The sequence below is a fragment of the Saimiri boliviensis genome, chromosome 6 (genome assembly GCF_048565385.1).
Source record: "Saimiri boliviensis isolate mSaiBol1 chromosome 6, mSaiBol1.pri, whole genome shotgun sequence".
In the NCBI taxonomy this organism is placed as follows: Eukaryota; Metazoa; Chordata; class Mammalia; order Primates; family Cebidae; genus Saimiri; species Saimiri boliviensis.
The window spans coordinates 113353811-113363750 of NC_133454.1; the positions used below are offsets into that span (position 1 = coordinate 113353811).

At 46.9% G+C, this 9940-nt stretch overlaps 1 long non-coding RNA gene, 1 other non-coding gene and 1 pseudogene across 2 annotated transcripts; all 3 read right to left on the reverse strand.

Moving 5' to 3' along the window:
• Nucleotides 1–6813: 6813 nt before the first annotated feature.
• On the reverse strand, nucleotides 6814–6904 carry LOC120364768 (U6 spliceosomal RNA; annotated as a pseudogene).
• A 1421-nt stretch (nucleotides 6905–8325) lies between these two features.
• On the reverse strand, nucleotides 8326–9482 carry LOC141584758 (uncharacterized). The gene is made up of 3 exons (XR_012517963.1): nucleotides 9385–9482; nucleotides 8656–8793; nucleotides 8326–8566 (listed from the first exon to the last, which is right to left on the reverse strand). It is a non-coding gene; the product is annotated as an uncharacterized LOC141584758 (long non-coding RNA).
• Nucleotides 8514–8653, reverse strand: LOC120364718 (U4 spliceosomal RNA). Its single transcript, XR_005579872.1, has one exon. It is a non-coding gene; the product is annotated as a U4 spliceosomal RNA (small nuclear RNA).
• Nucleotides 9483–9940: the final 458 nt, after the last annotated feature.

Here is a 9940-nt window from a genome sequence, read left to right on the forward strand (position 1 = left end):
GGCAAGCCATGTTGGCTCAGCAAACCTAAGCTGTGACCCTGAGCTGCTGATGGAATGTCTGATATTTATAGCAACTTAGAGTTCGGCACCAGGAAAAGTGTGTTCTGGACTGCTGCAGATGTCCTCAGGGAGAAAGAAAACATCTCTATGAAAAATTGTGTGGGATGCTTAACTGATGGAACATCAAACATGAAAAGACAATTCAATGGATTTGCATCCTGGTTAAAAAATAATAATAAAAGGATGGCCCAGCCAACCTCTGTGGATAACATTCTTCAGACGTTTAGTGTATAGCCACAGGAGAAGACCCATCACTAGCTGAATTTATAAATTGCCACCCTGTACTTTAACTATTTTACATATGCTTTTTTTTTATTGATTTAAATGTGTCCCATTCCATGAAGGGCGTAAGCCTAAAGATTTAAGTTGTGAAGACGACGGTGGATTGACTCTATGAATGGCCACATTTTTTTATCCCTCTCTGTTCCCTTGTCTTTGGGCAGTTTCCTCCCACACCGACTCTGTGCTTGACCCTGTGACTTGCTTTGGCCAATGGTACAGCAGCAAACTTGACGCAAACGGAACTTGAGAAAGAAAAGGACAACCAAGTCATCCCAGCCAAGACCACCCTGGACCAGCCAGCCTCTGGCCAAGCTGCCAGTGACCACAGAGCCCAATTAACAACAGCCAGTCCTGACCCAGGTCAGCAGAACTACCCATAAACCCATGAGAAAGAACAGATTGTCATTTAAAGCCATGGTTTTGGGGGTGGTTTGTTGCACAACAATAACTAACTGATACAGAAACTTACATTCTACAAAAACCCTATTAATCCACAAGCATGTTAAGATGCAATCTCAGCCTGGCAGGGGTGGCTCACACCTGTAATCCCAGTACTTTGGGACGCCAGGGCAGGTGGACTCCCTGAGATTAAGAGATCGAGACTAGCCTGGCCAACATGGTTAAACCCAGTCTCTACTAAAAATATAAAAATTAGCTGGGTGTGGTGGCGGATGCCTGGAATCCCAGCCATTCAGGAGGCTGAGGCAGGAGAATTGCTTGAACCCAGGAGGCAGTGGTTGCAGTGAGCTGAGATCATCCCATTACACTCCAGCCTGGGTTACAAGAGTGAAACTCTCAAAAAAAAAAAAAATAGATGTGATCTCCACCTGCTAGGAGCTTTGTATTTACTTGTGGCAAGACAGAAAAAGAAAAAACACCAGCAAGATCTAATTAAACTATGAGGAAATTGTTTTTATCCTACTCCCTGTACCAGGTCAAGCTCAAATGCCAATTTCCTCATGGAACCTTTCACTCCTCCATCTCTTCGCCAAGTCGAAATGTTAACTTCTGCTTCTCTGGGATACTTCGGACCTTTGTTTAAAGCTCTCCCATCTGCTTTTTGCGCTATGTTTAGGGTTATGACTGGATGGGCATGGGTCTATCTCTTCCACTACTGGTAAAACTGGTTCCTGCTTAGCATTATGTGGGCTTCCCACATCTGGCACAGTGATTTGCACATGTATGAGCAATCTTGATCAATGTTTGTTGAATGAATAGACAAATAGATGTTCTAAGAGTTTAACATGAGGGAAAACTCCAGCAGAAGTGTGGTAGTCAAGGAGGGCTTAATTAAGGAAGCAGGAGTTAAGGTCCTCAATGGGGACCTCCCATTAAGAATTCACAGAATTCATGGACAGAAGAACTTAGATGAGGAAAAATGTATGTGTTTAGAGTCACTGATCTCTAACTGAAACTTCGCATTTTCTTCCATTATAAATGTAGTCTACAAACCACAAAAGTAGATGCAAAGGTACTTTCCCATCACAAGTAATACCGCAGATATTGGAGAGAAGAACAAAATATCATTTATGTACATCACTACAGTACTTTGAAATTGTAGTGGCTTTCTGGCCATGTATGGTGGCTCACACCTGTAATCCCAGCACTTTGGGAGGCTGAGGCAGGTGGATCACTTGAGACCAGGAGTTTGAGACCAGCCTGGGCAAGATCTCATCTCTACAAAAAATAAAAAATTTAGCCAGATGTGGTGGCATGTGCCTGTGGTCCCAGGTACTCAGGAGGCTGAGGTGGGAGTATCTCTTGAGCCCAAGAGTTGGAGGCTGCAGTGAGCAAGATGGTGCCACTGGACTCTAGCCTGGGCGACAGAGAGAGACACAAAAAAAAAAAAAAAAAGAAAAAAAAAGAAAAGAATTATAGTGGTTTTTTTATGTGTCAATATAGAAGGATAGTATTCTCACATCACAAATTTGGTTTTTTGAATATCTTAGTAACTGCTTTCAGTTTCTTTTATAATCCTCTGTATTTTATGTCTTTAAAATCATTTTTTTGAAGAGAGGACTAATAGGCTTTATAAAACCACTAAATGGCACCCACGGCACAAAAGCGGTTAAGATCTCCCTACCTTGGAGAATATGTAGATCGTTATTACAGCGAGGGGAGAGAAGCAGATATTCCAAATAGATGACCAGAACAGCATAAACCGGGAAACGGTGGGGAAGATTGTGAGATGCACAGCGGGATAGAATGCGCCTCCCCTCCCCATCCTCGAGGAGAGCGTCTCCTTGGCAAGATTAAGTAAAAAGACACTTTATTAGCATAATAATGCATCACAGGAGCAAGAGAATAGTTGATTTGTTGTAGACATGCTCTAAGAATCTGGAGAATTTAAATTCTTAAGGCTCTAACATTTCCTCTGCAGGGTGGAGCCAAGACTCTGAAGAAAGGGCTGAACTGTGAACCTAGAAGTACCATCTCCCCCGGAACACACCTTTGGACAAGTTGACCCCAAAAAGAAGGACAGGTCCTCTGCACGGTGATGAGGCCATACACACAGTCTGGGGCCCGGCTCTGGGAGGCCCATGGGACAAGGGACGCTTTGCGCTATCCTTGGTCTCTGAGCAAATATATAATGGGTTCACACGAAGGCTCTCTTTTTGATAAATGTGACTGTGACAGTGTGCCCTCCCAGATATTCCAGGCATAACACAGGAGTGACTGCATATTTAGGGACAGTGCGAAGGCCACTCTGATTAGATCAGAGGGTGCAGACTGGCTCATGATGTAAAAGCTGAAGGGAGGGCGGTAATGAATGGGGAGAAGCCCCCAGGGTTTCGAGTGCCATGGATTAAGGTAAGGAGTAGAAGTGGAGAGCCAGGACAGATGGCTGGATCTGTCTTAGAGGTAAGGTACCCTCAAGACGTCTCAGAGAAAATACCCAGGAGTCCATCAGGTCTCAAAAGTAGGACCCCAGGGAGACACTGACATGAAATGGGAAGAGCTAAGAAAATAATCCACATAGATACAATCATTAAAGACATAAAGAATAAAAGCAATAAAGTTTTAAAAAGAAAAAAAAAAAAGCAAGAAGTGAACCTTAGGGAACAAATAAGTAGATTTCTTTTGTGTCCCAAAGCCAGAGTAAAACATTTCTAGAAGAGGGGTTAAATTCAGCCTGAAGAAAGAAATTGCACAAGGTCTCTGGATGTGGCTACCGGGAAGGCCTTGGTGAATTCTGAGCGAGCCGTTCCCACGGAGGGAGCAGTGGATGGCGGCCAGCTGAGGACTCCCGGGTGAGAGGGTGGGTGGAGCAGCCAGCGGAGGCAGGAGAGGGTGGGAACCAATGAAATGGAGAGAGGGAGGCTAGGAGATTTGCAGGCCAACAGCATCACATTAAGTTTCTTTTTAACAAGACCATCCAGTTTTTCATTAGAGAAAGAAGGAAACAGCAAATCAGGGGTATTTAAAGGTCGTGTGAAAATCACGAAAACCTCAAGTTGAATCTGTTCCCACCTAAATAACTTTTGTTTAGAAACCAAGCAAAGCCACGGAAACCATCTCAGCACAGATCCCAAAACGGAATTACTCGGATGTCCCTGAAATGGTGTAGGTGCCATGAGCCATTGTACTAATACGCAGTGTGTCCATACAGAGGGTAAGGACACCAGAGTCCGGTGGTGTCAGAGACAAAGGCCAGAGCTTCCCAGAAGGTTCCATTAGGACAGGAATTCAGGAAGTGAGGTCGAGGGAACAAGGCGGGTAAGATCACTTGAGGCCAGGAGTTCAAGACCAGCCTAGACAATAAGTCAAAACCTCATCTCTACTAAAAACACAAAAGTTAGCTGAGTGCGGTGGCACACACCTGTAGTCCCAGCTACTAGAAAGGCAGAGGCAGGAGAATCGCCTGAGCCCAGGAGATGGAGGTGTCAGTGAGCTAAGATCACGCCACTGCACCCCAGCCTGGGTGACAGAGTGAGACCCTATCTCTAAATAAATAAATGAATAAAACGAAACTAGGTAATTTGTGTATTATTCAATCTCTTGGCTTGTCATCTAAGCCTTGGTGTGTTTAGAGAAATTTTCCTTCCATTCCCTCTTCCCCTCCCTCCATGCTCCCAAAATAATATCTCAATCTTTTAAAATCCACATTCCACATTTTCATTTTTATGAATACATAAATATATTTTATTCCTGGGCCAAGTAGCACCCGACGATCTTATTTCCTTTTTTTTTTTTTTTTTTTTTTGTTCCTCCTCTTAACAAATACCTCATTTTTCATCATCTTACGTCTGTTTGTTGTTGTCATTGAAAACAATTGATGAAATCTTTCCATGCCCTCAATATCATTTTCCACATGACCAAACCTGTCAGATCATTTGTTAGGCCGAGTTATTTTCCTGAGGACAAACTCCCCCAGCCCCTAGAGGCTTCTGACTCCTGCCGATCTGGGCAGCTTGCTCTCTGGTCCAAAACACAGCGATCTCCTGGTGTCCCTGGAGCCACCGCCCAGGGAATTCCCTTCTCTCTTCCCTCCTGTGTTGCAATCCTTGTTCCTGGATCTATCTTCTTTCTTGGAGCCCTGATTTAAATTAAATACATCCTTCAGTAGTTCCCTAAGAAAGGTACCTGGGAGGCAAGTTATTTGAAGACACAGTATGTCTAGAAAGCTCTTTATTTCTCCCATCGTGTTTAATTGACAGTCTGGGCTGGTGTGGAATACTAGGTGGAAAAACATTTTCAGGCAGTTTTTGTTTTTTGTTTTTTGTTTTGTTTTGTTTTGTTTTGTTGAGATGGAGTCTCACTCTGGCACCCAGGCTGGAGAGCAGTAGTGCAATCTTGGCCTCCCAGGTTCAAGCAATTCTCCTGCCTCAGCCACCCAACCAGCTGGGACTACAGGCCTGTGCCACCACATCTGGTTAATTATATTATTAGTTAGAGACAGGATTTCACTGTGTTGATCAGGCTAGTCCCCAACGCCCGACCTCAAGTGATCCACCCGCCTCAGTCTCCCAAAGTGCTGAGATGACAGGCATGAGCCACCGCTAATGAGCCAGTCTCAGTCAGACTTTTGAAAGGCACTGCTTCCTTGTCTTCAAACTTCCAATGTCGCTGTTGAGCAGCTTGATGCCATAGCCACTCCAGAGGCTTCCTGTGCCTGGACTAGGAGGAAGTGAGAGAAGCACCGACCTGAGGCGCAGACATGCGAGGGAGTGCCAAATAATTCGGCCATTGAAATGCCAACTTCAAATAAAGACGGGATCTGAACCTACAGTCACTCAGCTCGACCTCACTCACCTCACCCAAGTCCCAGTTTTGCCGGATCGTGTCTTTACTTAAAATTTTTTCCTTTCTTTTTTTTTTTTTTTTTTTTTTTTGAGACAGAGTCTTGCTCTGTCAGCAGGCTGGAGTGCGGTGGTGCAATCTCGGCTCACTGCAACCTCCAACTCCCAGGTTCAAGTGATTCTCCTGCCTCAGCCTCCTGAGTAGCTGGGATTACAGGCGTGCATCACCACGCCCAGCTAATTTTTGTGGTTTTGGTAGAGATGGGGTTTCACCATGTTGGTGGGGCTGATCTTGAACTCCTGACTTCAAGTAATCCACTCATCTCAGCCTCCCAAAGTGCAGGGATTACAGGCTTGAGCCACCACACCTGACCTCTTTTTTAAATAGTGCATTAATTTTTTTTATCTTGATCACTGAGTGTTTTGGTGCCCCCTTAAATTCTACCCACAAGGCCAGTGCCTCACTGGTCTCATTGCAGTGCCAGCCAGGTCTCTCCAGACACCTCACGGAGCCGTCTTGATGCCTGCATATGAAAGGTTGTGGTGATGAGCCTGGATGTGGATTTTTTTTTCACTGATTGAATTGGATGCTCGGTGGATCTTGTCATCTAGGAACACATGTCCTTTAATTCTGGGAAATTCTCTTGTACTATTTCCTTGACAATTTCATTCCTTCCTCTCTCCATTTCTGGGACTCCTATTAGCTAAATGTTGGACCTGAAAATATATATATATATATTTTTTCAGATACAGGTCTTGCTCTGTCACCCAGGCTGGAGTACAGTGGTACAATCAGGGCTCAACACAGTCTCAAACTCCTGGGTTCAAGTGATTCTCCTGTCTCAGCCTCCCCTAGAAGCTGGGACCACAGGTACACAACCACGTGCAACTAATTTATTTTCTGTAGAAATGTGGTCCTACTATGTTGCCCAGGCTGGTCTGAAACTCCTGGCCTCAAGCAATCCTCCCGCCTCGGCCTCCGAGCACTGGGATTGCAAGCCTGAGTCACCACACCCGGCCTGATCCTCTAATTGCTTACGCTTTCTTTCCTGCCTCTTCCCTCCTTCATGTCTTCTTCTCTCTTTGTTATATTTCCAGAGGAAGTTCCTCCACTTTGTCTTCCAACTCCTGATACTTTCTAACATTTCTACCATCAGGATTTTTACTTTCATGCGTTCATTCTTTTTCTCTATTTCTTTTTGATTCGACTCTGTTATTTTTTCAGGGGTGCAATATGTTCTTGTATCTCTCCTTGCGCAGGGGCCATGCTAATCTTCTCTGTATCGTTCCAATTTTAGTATACGTGCTGCCGAAGCGAGCACATGTTCTCGTATCTCTCTAAGGGTATCAGTTATGGTTTCTTCAAACTTGTATTCTGCTGCCTGCATAATCTCCATTTCCTGTTGGTTCATATCTTCCTTGGAATATGAGAGAAAGTGTCCCTCAAGTGTCCATGATCCTTGGCTGCGTGTTTGTGTTTAAGGGTTCCCCACCGCAGGGTGGGTTGGAGGCAGGAAGTGCCTGAATGTGGCATGTTAACTGGACACTCAGCTGCTCCCACCAGCTTATCTGCTGCAGACCCATGAGCATAAGCGTCTGGCAGTCGTTTCTTTGGGGTTAATTCCTTCAGGGAAAACATACTTCAGTCTTTGCATGGGGTTAGTGCAGGGTGCAGGCATAAGCCTGATTCTGGTACCCTAAAGGTGGGTGGGGAAGGGGGCTGGGACCCTTTAGTAGGACATCTCACCCCTTCTCTTCACACTTGGCATCTCTGAGACCAGGACCTCTGGTCTCTCATGGGAGTAAGGGGGACAGTCACCTGGCTGCATAGGATGGAGGCAGGGCTTGGAGGTCTACACAGACTTTCAAACTACCCCCTACCCTTATTTTCGGGCCCTGCCCCACTTCCTGTGATACTTGGCCCCTCTAATCCCAGACTCTTTCTGGGTTTCTGTAGAGAAAACCAGTTTGCTTCTCCAGTCTCTTCCGCACTCAGTAAGTACAGAGGTTTGAGCTTCCTCCTCTCTGCCGAGCCCTTTATCCTCCTCCGGCAGCTTCCCCCTCCATGTATTGAAATTCAGGAGTAGAGAGGTCTCCGCATTCCACCAAAGACGGGGTTCAGGCTTCTGTTCTTGTTCTCCTGTGGTTTCTGCAGTTTTTAGGAGGGGAATGGAGGGGAAACTTCTTTCTTCTGCCATCTTGGAAAGTCCTGGGCAAAATGTGACATGGGGGATAGGAGTTGACCAGGCAGATGAGGTGGGGAAGGGCATTCCTGGCAAAGAGAGCTGTGTTCACGGGCAAAGAGGAATAAACGGAGCCTCCTGGAGTTCGCATGGCTGAAAGCAGAGAGAAGCTACAGCCTGGGCTAAGGAACTGGATCCAGAAGGGCCTTCGTGGGCCAGGAAGTTTCTCCTTGATCCTGGAACAAATGAGGAGCAGGAGGAGAGGAGCCCCTTGACCACATCTGTCCAGGGCCACACCGTGGCAGAGGTGCTGGGGAGCAGAGCATGGTGGGACGTGAGGGGACAGACGCACTGGGAGGAGAGAGGCCCCTGGGGGATGCGGATGTGGGAACAGGAGGAGGAATACTCTGAAAACTGGCTCAGAGCTGGAATAGGCAGGACTAACAGGAACAGGGCATGAGGGCAGAGGGAGAAGCTTGGTTTGAATCAAGTTTCTGGTTTGGGCAACAGAGTAGGTGGCAAGGCTGTTGACAGAGATGAGGAAACGCTGGGGGAGAAGGCAGTGTGGGGAAAAGTCTATTTGCATCGATATTACATTCCTCCAAATCCCATCTCTGAGAAGTCCACGCTGCCATTATATAGTCGCAGTCAATATCCACATAGCATTGCGGGTCCTGCTTTTTTCCCTCAGCAGTATGTCTCCAAGTGCCACCAGAATCCTCAGTGTCCTCCTTTGATGTGGCCGCAGAGCACTACAGCATGTTAAGAAATGCCCTGGTTTCACCTGCTTATCCCTGTACTCTGGACATTCTGGGAAAAGTTTTCAATTAGCAATAATCGCGCCTCGGATAAACCTCATTGGCTACGATACTGTCACTGCGCAAAGCTACTCTGGACATTCTGAAGAGGACTGTGATGGTCACCAAGGTGCTCTCAGTAGGGCCTCTGAGTAGCTCCATAGCTCAGGTCTCCTGCCTCCTCCAAGGCTGAGGACCCCCCGAGGGTGGCCGCTGCATCTGCTCTGCCATCTCTGGGGAATGTTGAGGAAGAATGCTTGAGACCTCACAGCCCCTGCACCTCATTGATTCCCAAAACTGCCCCTGAACCTCAGAGAAACTTGCTTCCCCCTCTAGCCCCAGGCAACACTGATTCTCCCAGGCTAGGATAGAGCAGGGACCTCACTATTCCTCCACCTGAGCCCTCACCCCTTCCCAGTGGCCATGATATTTTCTTTTTTTTTTTTTTTAGATGGAGTCTCGCTCTGTCTCCCAGGCTGGAAGTGCAGTGGCACGATCTCAGCTCACTGCAATCTCTGCCTCCCAGGTTCAAGTGATTCTCCTGTCTCAGCCTCCTGAGTAGCTGGGGCTACAGGCACCCACAACCAAACCCAGCTAATTTATGCATTTTTAGTAGAGACAGGGTTTCACCATATTGGCCAGGCAGGTCTCGAACTCCTGACCTCCGGTGATCCACCTGCCTCGGCCTCCCAAAGTGCTGGGATTACAGGCATGAGCCATAGCACTCAGCCAGGCCATGCTGTTTTCTGCTGCCACCCTCCCCTTCTCCTCTCAAGAAAGTCTCAAGTACATGGGTCAAGTGATATCAGGGTTGCCCCAGACCTAAGAACAGTGGTGCCCCCAGAGGGAAGCTGGAGCCCTGTGGCAGAGGTGGAGGAAGAGGAGCGGACCAATCGGTTGTTATGGCAACCAGGGCTCCCAAGATGGAGGGATGGGAAAAGGCGGCCCTGCTCAAGAGTTGCCATGGCAACCCAGAGCCTCTAAGGCCAGCTTTGAAGACAAAAACCACACACCCCCCTCTTAACAAAGAAAGTACCCAGGACTCCTCAGGATTCTTTGCAATCCAGAGTGTCAAACCAAACAGGTCAAGGTCTCCTGGTCTCACAGTTGACTTCATAGACTTTTCTGGGGCCGAAGTGCTGCTCCTTTTCTGGGAAAATACAGAGCGAGGGCTTGACAACCCATAGGTTCACTCAGCAAGCATTTACTGAGCCTACCGAATTCCAGGGCCACAGCAACAAATTAAGATCCAGACCCCGCTTTCAAGGGAGGAAGACAGATATTTCCATGTCTGTATAAGACTTGCCGGGAGAGGTAAATAGTTCAACCTTCTATGACGACAGTTTGTCAGTGCTCATTAAAAACTTTAAGTGGATGT